Below are 23,034 nucleotides of genomic sequence, written 5' to 3'. Positions count from 1 at the left end.
TTAATGAGGATTTGCACTCCATCTTTGAGTGGTCGAAGGAAAACCTACTTCATCTTAATGCGCAGAAGTCATATGTACTACCCATATTTAAGGAAAAAGTTGAGCATTCCGTGATTCCGCTTTTGCATATTGGTACTAGCCCACTTAAAGTAGTTGACAAAGTTACAAATCTTGGGTTTGTCATTAACTCTAAGCTAACTTGTGAGGATCATGTTAACAAAACTGTCAGCAAAATATATTATACTCTTCGATATCTTAGAATTACTTCGCAATATGTTCCTTTAGCCACTAAGAAAAAGTTGGTTCAGAGTTTAATAGTTCCACTTATTACGTATTCTGAGATAGTTTATAGCAAGCTAGATTCTCACTCTAAGCACAAGTTGGACGTAGCTTTTAATTATGCCACGAGATACGTATACGGTCTGAAGAAGTTTGACCATCTTTCCTTGTTGAGAAACTCGATACTTGGCTGCGACATACAAAATTTCTTAAATGCCAGGAACTGCATCTTTATTTTTAAACTAATTACTCTTGCGAAACCGGAATACCTATATGAAAAACTCATATTTACTAAATGCTCTCGCTCTTTAACTCTAATTGTGCCCAAGTACAATTACTTATGCTCATCCCGACTGTTTTTCGTTAACGCTGTTAGACTTTGGAACTCCCTTCCTCAGTCGCTAAGGAGGTTATTGTCTAGAGGCAGCTTCAAGAAACATATACTTCAGTATTTCTCTAATTAAAATTTCTTGAAAACATGGTTATCGACTCTCGCAATCTAGATTATGTTTATTCATGTTTATCTTTCTTTTTTTCTTATAATTTCTTAATGTTTTATAATTACTTAATGCTTTAAATTATTAAATATTTTATCTGTGTATATTTTTTTTTTATTGTTAAGGTATTTAATTGCTTATATTTACATCGTTGTGCAAGAAAAGATTATATCTTAATGTACTAATTATCATTAAATTAAATAAATACAAATACAAACAAAAAATCCTACCGAATCAGTTTCCAAACTACCAATTTTTTTTAATCATCAGATATTGATATTTTATTTCGTTTCTGATTTTACTTCATGTAAAAGTATGAATCTTTGATATTAGTTCAATTTATATCAATTATTTTGTCTAAAATGTAAAAAAAAATACAATCGATATAAACATTTTATATTTGGTAACAAAAAAAATGTATTACTGTGCTCGCGCAATTTTATTTTTATTTATTTGTTTTCATTTAACCATGATGCAATAAAATTACGGAATGTCAGCAACATAATCTTAATATTTCGGTACGAGTTTTAGGCTATTTTAGCACGCTTTCAGTACGCTTTTCTACTTTCACATCACCATTGTATTACCGCCATTCGACAAAATTTATTTAAAATTTTTACGAATGTTCTAATAAACGAATACTATGCAACAACAGCTCAATGCATATATAACTTCAAAACCTTGATAGGATTGCAAAACATCTTTAAAATTTGGAATCGGAAATCCAAATCGATGAGAAATCAATTTCGAACGAAACCAGAAGAGCCCTGAAATGAAACTACCAATTTATCAAAACGGCGACACTGATAGCAGCTCTACTTGTGGTATGTATAATAAGCTCATATTAAAACAGGCAGTGTATTATGTACACACACACTAGCTTTGTTTCTTTACTTTCCTAGCAGATCATTATCAGGAAGAAGAATGGGAAGAATTACAGAATTACGCTCACAGCGAGTGAAATATAGAAAAAGTCAAGAAACGCAAACTAGCAGAAACTAGCTAGTAAACACCTGACCGATGCTATTGACAACTGAACATATGTATTTGCTGCGAATTTTTAATCGCATTTTATGTTTAAAAATGATTCACAAATACTCAGGTTTTGCCACACTTTATCAAATTAAATAAATCGCCCATTTTTATCAAAAAATACAAAAATATGTAAAAGAAGCAAATCAAAGTAGCTGTGCCTAATCTGTCTAAAGTTGGACCAACAGCTGAATATTTCACCGCATAACGTGAAAATTATGTGTTTCTTGTAATTTGCTTTTGTAATTATACCCGAGCGCACTTGTGCACAAGGGTATTATAACTTTGTTCACATAACGGTTGTTTGTAACAGGCAAAACGAATCGAGATAGATATAGACAAATGTATAAATAAATGATCAGAATGAAAAGAGAAATCGATTAAGCGGTGACTGTCTGTCCGTCCGTCCGTCCGTCCGTCCGTCTGTGCACACGATAACTCAATTAAAAATTGAGATATCTTAACGAAACTTCGTACATGCACTTCTTTTGGGCGTGGGACGGATGGTATTGAAAATGGGCGAAATCGGACAAAACCACGCCTACCTCCCATATAACGGTAATTTTCAGAAATACGAAAACTGCGATATTTTAGTAACTACTGAAGATAATTCACTCAAAATTGACATTTAGAATAACTTTTAGACGAGAAATAAGAATATTAAAAATTTTTGAAAAATGGGTGTAGCCACGCCCACTTATAGTCACATGTGTATATTTTGGTAACCGCTGCACCAATTTCTTCCAAACTTGGCACAGTTGTTGACTCTGGTACAGCATTCCAAATTGCCGAAAATTTTTAAAATCGGACAATAACCACGCCCACATCCCATATAACGGTAATTTCGAGAAATACGAAATCCTCGATAAATCAGTAAATATTAAAGCTAATTTATTCAAAATCGATGGTTGCAACAATTCTTTATCAGGAAATACGCTTATGATAAAATTTTGGAAAATGGGCGTAGCACCGCCCACTTATGATCACATATATGTATATCGTTAACCGTTTTAGCAATTTGTACCAAACTCGGTATGGTTATTGTGCTTGCCACATAAAAGCAAACCGTTGAAAATTATTGAAATCGGACTAAAATTACGGCCGCTTTTCATATAACGGTAAATTTCAGAAATGCTTGAAATTTCAATATCTCGAAATTTAAGGATGCTAGTTTACTTAATATTTATACACCCGCTTATCATGTAGTGGTAGCTTTCGGAAAGGTGGAAAACATATATTTAATACTTGCGCCGGGTATTTAATGTTCGGCTCCGCCCGAACTTAGACTTTCTTACTTGTTTTGCTTATATTCGGCTAACACTACCTTGTGTACCGATTTAAAAAGTATCAAATACTTTCGATGCTCGGTACCGAAATCTTGGAATTTCTAATAAAAGCGCGCAACAGCCAAATTTATGAGTTATATGTACACATACATATAGTGTCAGCTATTAAAAATATATATAATATTGCCACCAGAACTATTGCAATTGGAAAGACGGTTGCGATAAGTAAAGTGTGTTTTGCGACATCAGTATCAGGGCGAATTTAATAAGGTGGTGTTACCGGCGTATCTGAATTTTTCGCCGTAGAGGACGTTACATCAAAATTACGTGTTTGTTGTAGTTCATACTAATGACAGAATGAATATCTACGTATAATTTGTAAGTGTAATTTTTTACTTATACACGGCTAACACCACCTTATTAAATTCACCTTGATCATTATTGTGCAGATTTAATTGCCTGCCTTGTTCGACGCACACATTATACTTCCTTCACTTAACTACATACATACAAACACATTGCTCATCTCTTGAGAAAGGACCATCTTATTTGTACATTTTGGGTTTTTAGGCGATGTCTTATAAAATATCAATAATTTTTACCCCCAAAAGTAGCCTATGTCGAGATAGGTCCTTTTCCCTTTAAAGCCACATTTCATTGGATTCCCAAACAATATTTTAACGTTTAACTAGCCAAAGATGTAGTTCAAGATGCCCCTATAATAGAATCTTTAATAAAATATAAAACAATTTCAAAGGAAACTGATTTTTTTGTATACCCGAGCGCACATGTGCACAAGGGTATTATAACTTTGTTCACATAACGGTTGTTTGTAACAGGCAAAACGAATCGAGATAGATATAGACAAATGTATACATAAATGATCAGAATGAAAAGAGAAATCGATTAAGCGTTGACTGTCTGTCCGTCCGTCTGTCCGTCCGCCTGTGCACACGATAACTCGAGTAAAAATTAAGATATCTTAACGAAACTTGGTACGTGTACATCTTTCGCGCGTAGGACGGATGGTATTGAAAATGGGCAAAATCGGACAATAACCACGCCTACCTGCCATACAACAGAAATACAAAAACTGCGATATTTTAGTAACTACTGAAGAGAATTCACTCAAAATTGACATTTATAATAAATTTTAGACGAAAAATAAGAATATTAACATTTTTTTTTTTAAATGGGCGTAGCCACGCCCACTTATGGTTACATGTGTATATCTTGGTAACCGCTGCATCAATTTATTCCAAACTTGGCACAGTTGTTGGCCCTGGTACAGCATACCAAATGGCCGAAAATTTTTAAAATCGGACAATAACCACGCCCACATCCCATATAACGGTAATTTCGAGAAATACGAAATCCTCGATGAATCAGTAAATATTAAAGCTAATTTATTCAAAATGATGGTTGCAACAATTCTTTGCCAGGAAATAAGTTTATGATAAAATTTTGGAAAATGGGCGTGGCACCGCCCACTTATGATCACGTATATGTATCTCGCTAACCGTTCTAGCAATTTGTACCAAACTCGGTATGGTTATTGTGCTTGCCACATAAAAGTAAATCATTGAAAATTGTTGAAATCGAACTAAAATTACGGCCGCTTTTCATATAACGGTAAATTTCAGAAATGCTTGAAATTTCAATATTTTGAAATTTAAGGACGCTAGTTCACTTAAAATTTATACATTATTTTTATATATTATTTATGTAGCGGTAGCTTTCGGAAAGGTGGAAAACATATATTTAATACTTGCGCCGGGTATTTAATGTTCGGCTCCGCCCGAACTTAGACTTTCTTACTTGTTTAAATTCAAAGTTAAACCATCTAAAGTGACTTAAGCTACTTGAATTGAACGGCACAGATATAATGACGAAAGTTTAGTGTGTCGAATCGGTATCGGGTACCGAAAAGGAAGTATTGGGTACCGAAATTTTTTTCAGGTATTGGGTACCGAAAATTCAGCACATCACTACTCAGAATGTCGCCTGAATAATTTTAATGACATTTGTTAACGTGGAGCTATTTGTGAACCAAATGAAAAAAGTGGCGCATTTTAGGCGCTGGTGTAGTTTTCGTACTAATCTCAATGAATAAATAGTACCAAAATGTTAAAGGTAGAATTTTGATTTGAAAGAAATACTGGTGGAATAACAAATACACCAAAACGTTCTTTTTTTATTCAATCTAATCAGATTTGTACCAAAATCCATAAATTTACACCACGAGATGCAAGACTTTTAAGCAATTTTCATAATATTGAAATCACTAATCAATGCAACTCAGAGGGAGATTTATTCCCCCTCGTTCACCACATTTTGGTGGATTATGGGAGGCGGCGGTTAAGTCAGCGAAATTCCACTTTTCACGCACTGTTGGCCTGTCAGTCCTAACATTTGAAGAGCTTCGCACTCTTGAGTGTGAGATCGGAGCAATAATTAATTCTCGTCCACTTTGTCCAATTTCAGAGAATCCTGATGATTTTGACGTGCTCACGCCCGCTCATTTCCTCATAGTTGTGCCATTTACATCTGTCGTTGAACCAGACGTAACCGGTCTCAATATCAGTCGTTTAAACCGATGCACTATGGTCTGAAATTCAAATTTTTTGGCATAAATTAGAAGGAGTGGTACTAGGCCATTGAAATTTCGCATACAGAATATATATGACTTAGTTAAGAAAAATTCCAAGAATGGATGAAATCGGTCATTCCCCGGGGTACCTCCCTTGGACCTATAGTAAAAATTTTTGAATTTCAGCTCCAAAAATTGCGATATCTTCACGAAAATTGGTAAATATGTTATTCTCGTAATACGCATCGACGATACCAAAAATAGTTGAAATCGGCCAGTCCCTAGGAGTACCTCCCTTGGACCTATAGTAAAAATTTGGTTTCATAAAATGAAAAATTTGCATATGATAAGCAAAAGTGGTCAAATAATTTTATTATCCAAATATTTATACATATGTTTTTACTGAAACAATTATTTTTATAATAACATTGACTGTACATCTGAAATGAGAGAGAAGTTCCGATATATCGGAATCAGAATTATCCGAATCGTATTCAGATCCCCCTGGCAAGTGGTTGAAAATTTGAAGCTCACTTGAAGGTGCAAGCAATTGTATTACTTCTTCTGGTAGCTTCTCTCTTTTCCGATATTTTTCTCTAGCGGATAAAGACAAGCTGGAAAGAAGGGGGTCTGAAGAATCCATTGCTCTATTGAAAACATCAGTCATATTATTTTTTCTTGTATTTTTTCTTGCATGTGCGTTGCGATCTCTCTTGTATAATTTATTTCGAGCTTCTGACGCATTTTCACCAAAACAACCAACAGGAATTACGCAATTTTTTATAATCTGTGAGCCGTGAACTAATATTTTATGAACTGTTGCTGACATTGAAAACCATAAATATTTTTCCATGTACAAGAAGGCAGTTCTTTTGCAAAAATCTTCAAACTTTGTGGTATCTATAGGATACTCGCAGGAAATAGCAATTAATATAACTCTAAAGTTATTCAAAATTTCTATATCAATATTTGTAATTAAAGAAAAGAGTTCCAAATTGTTAAATGCTTTCCTGGCAGTATTGCCGTCATTTGATGTTCCACTACCATTTGCTTTAGGCTTATCTACATGAAGGCCCATTTCTTCCCAAAACCTCTTTTGTACTTCTTGTTTACGAAGTTGGAATGCTTCTTTATCTGAAGCTTCCCTTATTTGCCACTTTTTAATTCGATTCTATAAGCAATGTGTACAACGAATTCAAATACTCGAATCCATGCATGTAGTGGGCTAATACCATATCTAAGGGATGTAAGTTTGGGTTTAAAAACATCAGAATTAAAATTTTTAGTTGTTACGAATTGTTTTGGTGTAGCACCACATATTGGGCAGTTTTGATTAGAATTGGTGTTTGTTATAACATTTAGTACTTTTCCATCAATCAAAGTCATATGCAAATCATAATTGACAATAATTTTTTCTCCGTTATCAAGGTAATATTCAAATGGATTTAAATAAGATATTTGCATATCTAGCTGACTATTTTCTGATAGAATTAGAGCTGTAGATTCTTTTGCTAATTGCATTTTTAATGGCCTGCAAAACCGCACTGATTGCGTAGTGCGATTCCTCCAAATAATTTTGCCAGAACTGTCCAACATTTGTAAAGGTATAATGGTAGTTACAAACAGTGATTGGTCAAAAAGTTGAGGTGTACTTGTCTCAAACCTTTGTTTAAACATACTTTGTCCCGTTGTACCGTCAAACCCATAGCTAGCAATTAAAACAACATTCCAAATTTCTGCCATGACGTGCAAAACATCTTTTTGGAATAAAAGAATGCGTTGTGCGGTATGGTCTAAGAGATTTTGCAGTGATACTTCTGCTGAAGACTCCGACACAGATATCTCCTTAGGCCGGCAAAGTAGCTTGCATTTAATTACTTCCTCATAGCTTGGATATATATTGCAATTCCTTTCTTTATTTAACAACCTCATGTTAATATATTGTCTTTTGCTTAAATCATTTTCAAGTAAAAATGCGAGAGCTTCTTCCGGAGTTAGTGGAACTGCTTCGGGTTTTTTGGAGGTAACAGCTTTTCTTATTTCGCTTTGTTCTGTTTGATGTGCAGTTTTCTTTAAAATAAATGCTAAATCACTTTGTTTTGATTTTTTTGCCGCCACAGTAGCTGCATGAATCAAAAAATCAACATCGTCATTGTTTTCACAAGAAAGATCACTTGCCAGCTTCCTCTTAAGCCGATCTTTTGCATCTGTGTAACTAACCTTTGGTCGTCCTGCTTTACTTGAACAGGGTTTTTCAAAATCATTCTCAGAAATTTCAATAATAGTTGTTGCGGAAACCCACTGGGGGTATTTCTATTTAAATCTATTAACCATACGATTACATTTTGATAATTTTTGGCTAACATATGCTAATAAATTTTGTATTTTTTTTCTTATTTCATCTTTTTTCTTTAAACTTAACTCATTAGTATTAATTTTTTTAAAAACCCAATCCAAAACAACATTAGTTTTGCGATCGCCCTCTATCCAAACTCCAAGCATTTCTTCGTGTTGGAATTTAAAGGTTGCTGAAAATTACAAATATACTTAAATGGGGCAAAAACGGGTCAATGTTACATACATGATTTTAAAGAACATACCCCAAACTTCCACCGAACATAAAAATCTGGAACAATACGGGACAATAACCACAACTTTCACTCCACAGAACACAGGTTAATACGAAATTTTCGGTTAAAAAAGCTATCAAACAAAACTCCACACTATACAGATATAACACAAAAACCACATTTTTTTCCATTAAGTTAAAAAATAGATACCTTTCTTATATACCTCCATTATAAATTTATTTCTTTTTTTTCCTTTTTAACTATTATCGAACAGCTGTTTTCTTACAATATTTTACTGAACTGTTTACAAGTTTGTTGTTGCTTCAGAAGCATCATGTTTTACAGCTCATATTTAGAACAGAGTTGCCATATCTAAATAATTTTTTGTATATTTTAGACCACTGAAATGTCTCAATTAATACTGCGTACCTATTTTTTTGAAATAAGAAAAAATAATTTTTGGATTTATGCCAAAAAATTTGAATTTCAGACCATTGTGCGATGGCAGCGCGTTTGTCATATGCAGCAGGTATTTTGGAAAAAGTGGAGTAGCTCGTATCTCTCACTGCTGCAAGAGCGAGTTAAGTGGGGAAAATCAACTGGGAGTATTCAAGTTGGAAACATGGTCATTTTGAAAGACGAAAACCTTCCATCATTGAAATGGCGACTAGGTCGGGTGGAGAGTTTAATTCGTGGCGCTGATGGTGTGGCTCGTGTTGTAATCATTCGCACTGCTAACGGATTGGTTAAGCGAGCCGTGAGAAAAATTGCTGTGCTCCCTATTGAGACTGAGGTGGTTGGAGCCTACACCTTCCAACGGGAGGAGGATGTTCGCAGCAGAACTAAATTCGTATTTCTCGATATTCGCAGCATCACTAATTTTGTATTTTTCGTTATTCGCAGCACTAAATGGCGTGATCTTAAAACTGTAATTCTCTCATTGCGAAGTACTAAAGTTCTTGCATTTTCTTCCTCACTTCATTCTTATGTACATTTTAGCATAAGCATAGCTCAATTTTACATTGTAAAATATTCTGATTTCACTTCTGCCGCGATCACGAAGCAATAAAGTTGTTAAAAATTTTAAGCGCGTTTTTATTTTATTTGGTACATAGGTGGTGCAAATCAGCTCCTCCTCAAAACATATTTAAATGACTTGTTTAGGCGGTATTTGAGTTGGTACATATTCAGAGTTGGATGCTTCTAAGTACAATATTATCAAAGAAAGATTAATTAGCTTATCTTCCAATAACAAAATTTTGAAGTTCACAAAATGTAATAAATTGGCGATAGATGTTAATAGCAAAGAAGACATTTTTGTTATCGTAGAACGAGTTCATATTGAAGGTAATCATAGAGGAAATCTGAAAATTTTGAAGAAATAAAGATGAAGTACTTTTGTCCAAATTTGAAAAAAATATATAAATAAATACATAAATAATTGTCGGGTGTGCATTGAAAACAAATATGATCGAAAACCGTTTAAAAAAAATTTAATTACACAGTTGCTCCTAATGCCCCAAATGAAATAGTACATTAGATATTTTTCAAGTTTGTAAAACATATTTCTTAACTACGATAGATAGATTTACATAATTGGCTTCAGTCCATAAAATTTCTGATATGAATATGTGTACCATTAAAGTCAAATGAGAAGAAAGAATTGCATATTTAGGAACTCCAAAACTTTTAATAATGGATAACCAATTTAATAATGCATTAATTAAAATGTTTTGTTGTGAAAAAAATTGAGAGGTTTCATTCCACATTGTTAGAACATATAAGGATTTTAAAGACTATAGATAATACGCAGGATATTGAGGAAATTGTTATTAGAGCAGTAGGATATTACAGTAATTATATATAATTATATATATATATATATTAGATAATTATTATAATAGTATACATAGCATAATTAAAAATGAAACAGATAGATTTTATTAATAGAACAGATATTGGTTATAAAAAAATTGCCAACATAATGCGACAAAAAAAAGAGGAAGTTATAAATAGAATTAATTTGAGAAGGGAAGATATACCGAATTGTAATGTTAAAGATCTTTATATTAGAAATCCTAGAACACAGAGGCAAAAAATTGTTAAACGTTTTCTAAAACATCACACTTCCAATCCAATGAAAATGGATTTTGCTTTAGTTAAAAGACCTTTAAAACAATTTACAATGTTAATATGAAGATTTTTTTTGTTAATTTTGAAATAAGTTTACTTATTTATTGTGATATAACATGAGATAATTTGGATTTATTGTTAATTTAAAAAAAAGTTACTTATTAATTGTTTAAATTCAATTCCAAGGGACTTGAATTATAAGAAAGGGCGAGTTATATGTGTATGTTTATGTGTACTTGTTATTGTTGCACTTGTTTCTTTAATACTTCTATTTGTAAATATTTATTGTTTAAACAAATGCGTTTGCTGGATATAAAAATATTTTATGAGAATGAAAATTGTAATAGTTTTAGTTTGAATAATTTTGTGAATTGTAAAACAACTTCATATATACATTTTATTAATAATAAAATAAAAAAATTGCAAATTATCCTTTAATCAATATTTACTTTTCTCACTATTTCCGATTTTGTGGCTCATTACGTGCAAATTATACGTGTGTGTGTGATTTTTTTTTATAAAGCTCTTAATTTTACCATTATTTTTCTAAATATGAGCCCATAATCTCTTTTATTAGTAGGAAATGTACTTTTAGTTTCAAGACTCAAGTTTTAGACTCAATCACTTTAGTTTTAGACTCAATCAATGGCAAAAAGGCTTGTGGACAGCTGGAAAACTCTTTTGAACCTGTTCCAGGACATAAAGAGTTTGAAGGCAACGAAAGGGCTGACTGTATCGCTGTGGAGCTTAAATGCGCTTTAGTGGTCCCGAGTCATTTGTGGGCTGGTTGAGGAAACCTTAGAGCATATTCTATGTGACTGCAATTTTTGATTCTCTATCATAAGTGTGACATGACATAAGAATTTTAAGAAATCTTGTGACTCTAAGGAAAAGGGCTGAAATTTGCATGTTTAAACTCGCATAACTCAACAAAAAACCGCGGTAAAAAAAAAATTATTTTACACATTTCAGTTTGAACAAAATGCTGCCATAAAATATTTCTCCTGGTACACTTGACAAATTTTTCCCCGTAGTTGTTATAAAATTTCAGTTTTCAGGGGGGTTTCAGGGGCTAAAATGAGGCAAATCCTAACCAGGGTTGCCGTTTTGGGCTTTTCCTACCAAAATTGGTAGGTTATTTTCTCATTGGTAGGATGGTAGGACGCCTAAAATTTTGGTAGGTTTCTTTGCTCATACAACAGAAAACATCTCTGGTTTATTGTAGTGGGTCACTTTGTCAGCACGGTAAGTAGGCCTGTCAAATTCTAACTATTTCAAACTAGGACATTTTTTCGGTTGGGGAAAGTTAATGTTAGAACAAAAACCAAAAACATACTACAAATTGAAAGTTTATTTCACTTCTTCATTTAAAAAATGTGTAAGCCAGCTCTTCTCCCTCCTTCTCTTTTAAAAAAGGGATCGTACAATTTTCTAAAAGACATTTCAAAATTTACCGTTGTAAATAGTTCTGCTTTTACCAATTGTACGCTTGTTCTGTTTCTCGGATGGGTTCAACTGTTCGCCATTATATCCAATACCTTTTAGAAAAACTCTGTGCTTACTGGTATAGATACGGTCACCATCCGTCCTGTATTATACGGGACAGTCCTCTTTTTTGACCCATTGTCCTGGTAATTTATTTATTTTATACGGGACGCCAAATGTTCTGTATTTCTTTTAATGTCCTGTATTTGTCCCGTATTCGGTGCTCCGACGCCTTAACATCTCATTAAAATGGCATGCCTATGAACGAGTGATAGTGATTTTTGTATATAATCACTATTTTCTTTATAAACAGTTATTATTTTCTAATCTGAATGCCTGTGATTCGAATCGAGGAGTACATACAGTGGCCAAAATAGAAATTAGGACTAGACATTTTAGTAAGTTTTGGCTATTTTTCCTTAGCTTATTTAATGTTTATTGTTTATTTTATGAAAGTAAAGCTCTTTTCCAAACAAAAACCATATAATGCCACATTTCCAACTTTGTGCAAAAAACTATACAAATTAATTCTTAAATGTTTCACCAAAACTTCAAACTCTTTAATTAGAATCGTTAGAAAAAATTGGGTCTGTAGTTTTGTAACTCATTTAAATTGAGTATAATAAAGTGCTGCTCATTTGCTTCTCTCTTAAACAAAAAGGCCGAACATACCAAGGCACATTAAACAGGTAGTATCAGTAGAGCAAAAACAACATTTGCGTGTATTTTGTTGTTGCTTCTGGTATCGAAAGTGTCAACAACTGTTCTGAATTTTTTCTTCTAAATCAAAGCGTGCCATGTGAAATACAAAAAATTATAATAAATAAAAAATTGAAATTGGAAAAAATAAAAATTGATGCAACTTTCTTTCCTATTAAATTTGTTTGCTTCTCGAAGCATTGATCCATCCTTTGCAAGGCCCAGTAATCAGCGGTCGTGCTGCCGAGTTGGGCGAACGTTCCAAAAGCTGCTATTCAATCGCTTGTTTTGTATGGAAAAAGGTTTCACAAGCAAATGGATATTAACAACTTATAATTTTCGTGAGAAAAAATTAAAAATATTTGACATTTTCGAGACCAAATAATTTGAAAATAAATCAAATCAGCTGCTCTACTGATACTACCTGTTCAATGTACCTTGGAACATACATAATTTGTATGTCAGTGATCGGACTTGAAAAAAAATTAGTATGGTAGAATCTGTCGAAAAATTGAATATTGAGAAAATTTACTATTTTAATGTTTATTTTATCCTCCCATTCTGCCTGTTGTTAGTGTTTAGTGTTGGACAATTTTTGCTGTTAAAATTAAGAAAATTATATAGAGCAAAAATAAAACTACTCAAAAACGCTAATATGTGGTGGATTTCAGACCCTGTGTGGTAGATGCTCAAAAAAGTGGCAGATCTACCACAATGTGGTAGAAGTCCGATCACTGAACACTGTCAATAAAAAAAAAAAATAAATAAAAATTGCCAAACATTAGTGGTAAGCCTTACCGACTTAAAATTGCACTTTATTATACCAAAATTTAACGAATTTTTTTTTTTTTAATTTTACGGCGTAAAAATCTTGAGAAAATTATACTACAAATTTGTGATGTTACTATGAGGATACTGTTTCAGGGAAAAAGGTGTGGAAAAAATTTGCAAAATTATTTTTTGTCCCGTATTCGGCTTTCATAAATATGGTCACCGTAGGTATAGACAGAGTTTTCCCAATTAAATTTGGCGATTCTCTGAACTTCGCATACGGCTAAAAAAAGTTTCATCCACTGCATAGCTACAGGGATATCAATAGATTGAATTGATGGAAAAACCATTGAATGATAGTTGCGAATCGATCGGAGTTTCTAACCGCAACTCGAAGAAATTGGTGCAAAACCCATAGCACGGAGATTTTTCGCAAGCTCGGAGGCTCCTGGCGAAACCCGGACGTTTGGAAAGCTAAACTGTGAGTTTTCTTTACACCTTACTTATATATATCACGGTGGGCCTGAACCAACTTTAAATCGAAGGTCATAGCACATCATTTTTATACCCGAGCGCACTTGTGCACAAGGGTATATTAATTTTCACATAGCGGTTGTTTGTAACAGCCAAAAAGAATAGAGATAGATATAGACAAATGTATACATAAATGATCAGGATGAAAAAAGAAATCGATTAAGCCATGTCTGTCTGTCCGTCCGTCTGTCCGTCTGTCCGTGCACACGATAACTCGAGCAAAAATTGAGATATCTCAACGAAATTTGGTATGTAGGTTTCCGTTAATCCAAGGTAGGTTGGTATTGAAAATGGGCGAAATCTGACTGTAACCACGCCCACTTCCCATATAACGGTAGTTTCCAGAAATACGAAAACTGCGATATTTTAGTAACTACTAAAGATAATTCACTCAAAATTGATATTTACAATAATTTTCAGACGAAAAATAAGAGTATTATAATTTTTTGAAAAATGGGCGTACCCACGCCCACTTATGGTTACATGTGTATATCTTGGTAACCGCTGCACCAATTTCTTCCAAACTTGGCACAGTTGTTGCCCTTGGTACACCATATCAAATGGCCGAAAATTTTTAAAATCGGACAATAACCACGCCCACATGGTAATTTAAAGAAATACAAAACCTTGGATAAATCAGTAAATATTAAAGCTAATTTATGCAAAATTGATGCTTGCAACAATTCTTTACCAAGAAATACGTTTATGGAAAAATTTTGGAAAATGCGCGTGGCACCGCCCACTTATCACATATATCTATATCGGTAACCGTTCTACCAAATTGTACCAAACTCGGTATTTTTATTGTGCTTGCCACATAAAAGAAAAACCTTGAAAATTATTGAAATCGGAGTAAAATTACGGCCGCTTTTCATATAACGGTAAATTTCAGAAATGCTTGAAACTGCAATATTTTGAAATTTAGGGACGCAAATTTACTCAAAATTGATACACCCCGGCTTACCATCTAGCGGCAGCTTTCGGAAAGGTGAAAAAACATATATTTAAAACTTGCGCCGGGTATTTAATGTTCGGCGTCGCCCGAACCTAGACTTTCTTACTTGTTTATTGCTAATTTTGGGTTATTTATGTTATAAATAATGTGTAAAAATTTTATAGCCCGTAACTTGTCGAGCCGTTTTTGAAAAAACTCATTTTAAATAAAAATTATTCCTTTTCTTTTAAAATTTTCATACATACGTATTGGACTACGGATTTAAGCATTACATTGGCCATTTTTAAAAATTGTAATGTGAAGAAAACACTATTAAGGCTACAACACTCTAATTTAATTTTTTATGCAATACATAATTTGTTTAAAAAATGCACGATATTTTACAAACAACTCAATTTTTATTATTGAAAAGAACATCGTTTATTTCTACAAACTGTACCGGGTATAAAGCAGATTTTTTATTTATTAGCATCGCCCAGTTGTCGGAATTCGACATATTTTTTCATACAATTTTGAATTTTACCTGTCACAAATACTAACTCCTTTATGCGAATTACATTTTGAAGTCCTCCAGCATATTTATATTTTATTTACAGGAAAACTTAAAATCGAATTATGAACTTTAATACCGGATTGATTAATGCTAATTCTATCAAGTCTCCTCCAAATTTCTTCAGTTGCTTTTGAAATTAGACCGAAAAAGGAACCTCGATTTTCATTTATAAAAAAGATGCATATGTATTTGTATGTACAGATAAGATGTTCATCCCTGACTAATATGTCAAACATATACCACTTCAGACTTTAAATAAGTTTTTCGATTATATTTGTCTGAGAGCCTCTTGGAGGTTAAAAACTAAATTGCCCACATCTACATAAACTCTTTCTTTTTTTTCATCAGAATCGTTAACAGTTGAGAAAGTATCTTGAAGATTAACAACAGAAGATAATATTTCCTTCTCTAACGGCGGTTTCACGCGGGTTTTGGTCAAGACTGGGCCAAAGCCCAATATTTTTCCATCACACGACTGGGCTACAAAGTAACACCAAGTTTTATGTTACTTATATGTGTTCTAAAAGTGAAACAAATCTGATCATAAATATGATTTTTTTAGGATAGCTCTCAATCAATGCGCCAAATATCGGAAGACAAACACTACTAACTAAACTAACTAAAAGCTTTTGCACGAAACAACAACCATTCAATGTGATTTGAATATCTGGGAGAAAATGGTTCCCAGTTGAATGATTCTTTCGATTTTATATGTGTATAAATGTAGGTGTATAAAATCCAAAAACTTTACAATAAGTGGTTCCAGAGATAAGCGATATGAGAATTTCAGTTTGAATGGGCGGTGCCACGCCCCTTTTTCCAAAATCGGCCATTCTTCGCCGTAAGTACGGTATTGACAACATATGTTGCTGTGTCAAATTTCGGGACGTTAGCATAGGCGGTTACAGAGATGACTGATAGGAGAATTTCAGTTTGTATAGGAGGTGCCGCGCCCACCTTTCCAGTACCTACCATTTTTCACCGTAAGTAGGGTATTTACAATCTATGCATCTGTGCTAATTTTCAGTTCTCCAGCATAATTCGTTTTAGAGATGTAGTGGTTTTCACATTTTAGTCAAAATGTAAGATGCCACGCTCCCTATATATCGGATTAACATTTCTGGATTAGAGGAGGTTATATCCTTTAAATCGGTGTATGTTTCATTGAAATCGAGCGAACGGTGCCTTCCAAAAAGGGATTGCAAAATTTTCTTGTGGCGTATTTATATATAGATTATATATGTATTTTTGGACAACTAATAGGAGAGCAGCATGGTGTTTTACATACAACCCGAAGAGCATTATATTATTGTACTGCTCTCAGTAATTTAGATGGATATTCCGGATGCTTAACGAATACTTTATAATTGTCCCAGTTGCTTTAAAGTCGGAATGCTGTAGAATCCTAGACCCTTGCCTACATGCATGCATGGCCTTTTGGTCTTGTATTGTATGTTATTGTTTTGTAGATATACTTGACACAAACTATTCCAAGTATAAAGAATACTTATATTCGAAACTTAAAAAGAACAAATGTTGTGCGCGCACAATCTTCTCGTTTGAATTGAATTTATCGGCATTTTGTGCATAAAACAAGCTAAGACTATACTAACTTGATTGTATATAAATCGTACAAGTTACATTACAAAATAAATATAAACTGTAATGTATCAATTTGTCATCTAGAGCGGGTGCGTGAAAATTTTAAAAAAGGAATAATTTTCATTCAAAATGAGTTTTTTCAAAAATGGCTCGATAAGTTATGGGCTATAAAATTTTTACAAGTAATTCATAACATAATTAACCCAAATTAGCAAAAAATAAGATGTGCTATGATCTTCGATTTAAAGTTGGTTCAGCTCAACCGTGATATATCATAATATACATATGTATGTATGCAAATGAGCGATGTATAGAAAATCTACGACGGTTTTTTATTTTCTGCTACGGTTTTTCACGTTATTTACTTCGAAGGCTTTTTTTAAAACTATTATTCTGAATGTATGTATGAATGTTTTTCAAATATCACACTTATATAATAAAAAAAAATCATATAGTAAAAAAAAAATCATATAGAAAAATTCCAGAATTTTTCAATTTTTTTTTTTCAATATTTGGTGTAGAGAAGCACACCGGGGTACCGCTAGTGAAATAGAAATTCAAATAAACGATTTGTTCGCTCATTCGGAGATTCACGAATGCTCGCTTGCTTGTTTTTCAGCAGCAATGAAATAAACAAAACGAAATATTTTGAGTTACCGCTGAAACACAATGCCGGCGAACGGCGAATTTTTCGCTATAAAAATTAAAACACACTGTCGTATATGAGAACGCGCACAACCAAAGCAAACGACGACAAGTGTTGCCGCGCCGTCTCAAAAAAATGTATCACTGACCAAGCCAAAAATGTATCCAAATGTATCCAATTTTCTTTTTTTACGTACCCATCTCATAATTCGCCAGAAAACCAAACATTTTCAAGAAAAAGACATAATTTAACCCATTCTAAGGACTTGAAATATATATATATATATATTTTTATTTTTCATAAAATCAAACATTTATAATTTTTAATTTACAAGTTAAATTTGTTGTTCATAAGTATTTTGCAAAGTAAGTATAATAAATAGTAATTAATATGTTACATTTGTACCTGTACACTCTAAAAAGTGCATGTAAAACAACTACTGAAAAGTGTCAACCAGAATCTGTATAAATATACGCACAAGATGTTCAAGATTTGATTTTAAACATGAGATCTTTAAAATATACACATGAAATGTTTGAAATTGCAAAAATTTTTAAACTAAAAATACGTTTCCTACTAATAATAGACATTAAGGGCTCATATTTAGAAGGAGAATGGTAAAACGAAGAGCTTTATAAAAAAAACTTTTTCACACACACTCGTATCTTTTACACGTAATGAGCTGCAACATCGGGAATAGTGTAACTAATGGGCAACTAAGAAGCAACTGAATATGCCGTTTGCAGAACTCTGATATCTTATCGGGAACCGAAGATATAGCAATGGTCAGCTAGCTTAAGACTTAATCTAGCAGATCACACGTATCTTTTAAACGTAATGAGCTACAAAATCGGGAACAGTGTAATTAATGAGCAACTAATAAGCAACTAAACATGCCGTTTGCAGAACTCTGATATCTTTTCGGGAACCGAAGATATATCAATGGTCTGCTAGCTTAAGACTTAACCTAGCAGATCACATTTATCTTTTAAACGTAGTGAGCTACAAAATCGGGAATAGAGTAACTAATGAGCAACTAAATATGCCGTTTGCAGAACTCTGATATCTTATCGGGAACCGAAGATATAGCAATGGTATGCTAGCTTAAGACTTAACTTAGCAGATCACACGTACCTTTTAAACGTAATGAGCAACTAAATCGGGAATAGTGTAACTAATGAGCAACTAATAAGCAACTAATTATGCCGTTTGCAGAACTCTGATATCTTATCGGTAACCGAAGATATACCAATGGTCTGCTAGCTTAAGACTTAACCTAGCAGATCACACGTATTTTTTAAACGTAATGAGCAAGTAAATCGGGAATAGTGTAACTAATTAGTAACTAAACACCCAACAGGTTAGAGTTGCGCGTCGTGACCATGGTCTGCTAGCTTAATATACGTCTGGAACAGCTGCGCTTGATTGTAGTTGGCTTAACAAATGAAACAACGAACTTTGCACAGCGCGTAGGCAACTGGCTGAGTCAGTAGGATCGTCGGTTCGAATCCTACTGAAAGAAGTCTGATGAGGAAATGCGATAATTTCCGAAATAACTATCACTTCTACCATTTTTTCACATTATTTTTGCTTTTCCACAAAAAAGTTTTTCATTAAAACCGGCCTCAAGCTCAATAAAAATTGTTGAATATAATAAATATATAAATTAAGCTAATATTATGAAAATCCACTCATAATTTTCTTACATAACGTTGGCGGCCGCTGTGGTGTAGTGGTTAGCAGTCCGCGCTACGATTCCGCAGGTCCTGTGTTCAAGTCCGGTTCAACCCAACGTTAAAACAATAAAAAAACAAGCAAGTATTTTTCTATTAGCGGTCGCCCCTCGACAGGCAATGGCAAACTTCCGATTGTATTTCTGCCATGAAACACAATTAGTGTTTGTCCGATACCACCATGTACTCGATGCCTGTACTCATCAAAAGTATCGAGGAGAATAATCGATGCTACTCAAAGTATCGCTAGGAAATACTCGATTCTATTTGTACTCGAAAGTAATCACACAAGAAATTTTAATTCAATGCCCATTTACAATATAAAGACATAGTACAGTGGAGAAAGGCCCATGAAGATCTGAAAATGCCTTTTCATATCCTTCTATTTGCACATGGGGTTACTTGAAAGTGCTGAAATAGGAGATGTTAAGTAATGAGAAAGTTCATTGTTAACTTGTGTTTGATTCTTCGGTTTCAAAAGGATATATAGACGATGCTTCCGCAATTCATAGGCTGGTACCACATCTTCCTCTAATTCGATGCGATTTTCGTTCTCCACTTTCGTTAGTTTTAACCCTAGCGAAATCGAGTGGTTCACATCTTGAATGGTTTTTTCTTCAAAAACTACAACACAGACCTATTTTCAGTTGATTTTCCCAAATTTAGCAAACAAGTAAAAACTTACACTTTATACTCGATACCCATGAAGTACTTGTACACGCGTATCGAAGTACAAAAAAACTCGGTACTTGGTGGAGGTACTGGAGTATATACTTCTAAGTACTGGTATCGGAACATCACTTAAAACAGCCTCTCATAAAAATGAAATCGTCATTCGAAATCGTCGTAAGACGCCATGCCAAATGCTAACACATGTGTAAGCGCCAATCTATTATTATTTATTATCATAGCGTTGACATAATTTAACTTTGTTGAGCGTTCCTTTGGGAGTCGGTTACAATAAAATATACACAACTCCAAAAAATAAATTTTTGAGAGAAGCAGAGTTATTTTTTATACCATGCTTCATATTGTGTAATAAACAATCTAAACACTTTTATAGTTTCCGCGTTACCTCCCTTATTAGCACGGTGAGATCAAATTAAAAATTTTAAAGGAGTTCTGAACAATAGTTGTTTTAGAGTTATGATAACACTGTGTTACAAAATAAAAAAAATTCACGAACTTTTTAAGTAACGTAGTACAGGTCGTAGAGCAGGCCGAGTAATTCACGAAACTGTTTTAAAAAATTTTCTAACACCGTCAAATTCTTCTTATTAAAAAAACACTTTCGCATGACTTCCGGCACTATACAGTTTTTATATCGGCTTACTTTTAACCAATTTTAAGTTCTATATGGGTTTAAAAAGAATATTTGTACTATTTAAAGAAAAAATAAGTTTTGTGAGCGCGTTGTAAATATGTGCAAATATTTGGAATACATCTGAAATTTACACCAAGTTTTATTATTTTTATTATATTTTTAAAAGACAGTCAACTCTTTTAGTAATCACTTCGAGAATAATGTTTAGTTCAAACCATATAAAAATTCTCATTTTCGTTTTTGGTGTTTCCGACAGGGTAGGAGTGTGATATAAGTTTAGTTTAGTTTAGTTTATTGAAGAAAACAATGGTTGTAAGACTATAATCTTTTAAGAGTACATCAACTTAAATTAGTGACATAATACTTTTAAAATAAATTTATAATAGGCATACTTAAGACTAATAAGAATAATCGAGATATGTAAGCTTTTAGAGGAAAATAAGATATAGAGATTAGCAACGAAGATAATAAAATAGGGACAGATGAGAGAACTGCAAACGATTTATCAAAATCACACCAACTATGTGGACTTAAAGTAACTATATATGATCAACTTGTAGTTGCTCCTAATTAGTCCAGATTTAACGGATTCAGGGATGATGTTCAAAAGTCTTACAGCGTTGATAAAAAACAACCTCGACGATGTCAAGTAGTTGTACTTCGGGATTATCAGATTGCGACATCTTTTTGATTTCGTTGGATTTTGCTTCTCATACAAATACATTGGGGATTTCCATTCTAATAACTTATATATATATATGCAGTTCCTAGCAGGAAGATAATCATTAATGCTACACCCCAGAATTTTATTTTTCCACTGAGATATGTGGTCGAACTTTTTTAGACTATACACATAACGAGTGACATTATTAAAGAGAACATTAATTTTGTGGGAGGAAGTCGAACCAAATTTGCTGTAGACAAGTTCTGAATAAGTTATAAGGGGCACGATGAGCTGTTGCGCTAACTTTCGCCTAGTTTCCAATAGCGTAAATGAAGCAGATATTCTCAACCTTCGCACAACAGAATACACACTGCTAACAACACTATTAACATGGTCTGAACAGGTCAACTTAGAGTTGATAACAAAGCCTAAATTTTTGATCTTATTAACAAACATTAGCACACTATTACCAATAAACAAATCTGGTATATTTTCAACATTCACTACGCGATTACATATTGGCAACACAAAGGACTTAGACGCATTTAGGCATAGATAGTTATCGCTTGCCCACTGCGATATAGCAGACAAATCACTATTTATTCTAAAACACAAATCCTCAACAAGACCAACACGACTAGAGAAATACACTTGAATATCATCGGCATACGCATGAATATTAACATACTTATATACTGAGAACACATCATTGACGAATAAACTGAACAAAAGAGGACCTAGGACAGACCCCTGCGGGACACCAGACAAAGTAGCTTTAAAACTAGAGAAACCATTTTTCCTCCTCACTTTTTGAACCCGACCTTCAAGGTAACTCATCATAAGTTTTATTGCACAATCCGAGAATCCAAAGAAGTGTTTTAATTTTTTACATAACAAATCATGATTAACCATGTCAAAAGCCTTTGAGAAGTCTAATAGGCATAGGAGAGATAAGTCATTATTGTCGAATTGTATTCTAATGTCGTCAAGTATTTTCATCATTGCAGTAGAGCAGCTGTGCTTCGGTCTAAACCCGGACTGCAGTGGGGATAGCAATTTATTTTTCTGGATGAATGATGAAATTAGCTCTGCCATCAAGGACTCACATACTTTCGCTAAAGCTGGTAATATGCTGATCGGCCTATAATCGCTAGGGTTAATGGGCGTAGTCTTCTTTGCAACTGGTAGTATGATGGCTTTTTTCCAATGCGCAGGAAAGCATGATGTCGTGAAGCAATGGTTAATGATGTGGGTAACGACGCCCAATATGAATGGAAGAACTAATTTCACAAATTTCAGCGAAATTCCATCATCACCAATAGCTTCAGATTTAATACCCCATATAGCTCTAACAACATCACCTCTACTTACTCCCAAGGTGGTATCAACCCAGAGAGCTTTCGAATTGTGAGGTGCACCTAAGTATACTACTCGCAGCTGTAAATAAGTCATTTAGTATAAAAGGATCTAAATCACATTCAGACTTCAAATTTCCATGCACTTTCAAGTTTTTTAAGTTTCGCCATAAATATTTGGAAGGAAGTGATGGATCCAATTTAGCGAAACAGTATTTTCTTTTTGCTTGCTTGATAAGTGAAGTAGCTTTATTTCGAGCAGCTTTATACTGAGACCAGGTGAAGTCAGTCATTTGCCTTCTCCATTTTGCATATAGCCTGTTACG

The sequence above is a fragment of the Rhagoletis pomonella genome, unplaced genomic scaffold (genome assembly GCF_013731165.1).
Source record: "Rhagoletis pomonella isolate Grant_MI unplaced genomic scaffold, Rhpom_1.0 Rhpom_scaffold_00001, whole genome shotgun sequence".
Lineage (NCBI taxonomy): Eukaryota > Metazoa > Arthropoda > Insecta > Diptera > Tephritidae > Rhagoletis > Rhagoletis pomonella.
The sequence above is the reverse complement of the archived record's forward strand: the minus strand, read 5'-3'. Positions refer to the sequence as shown.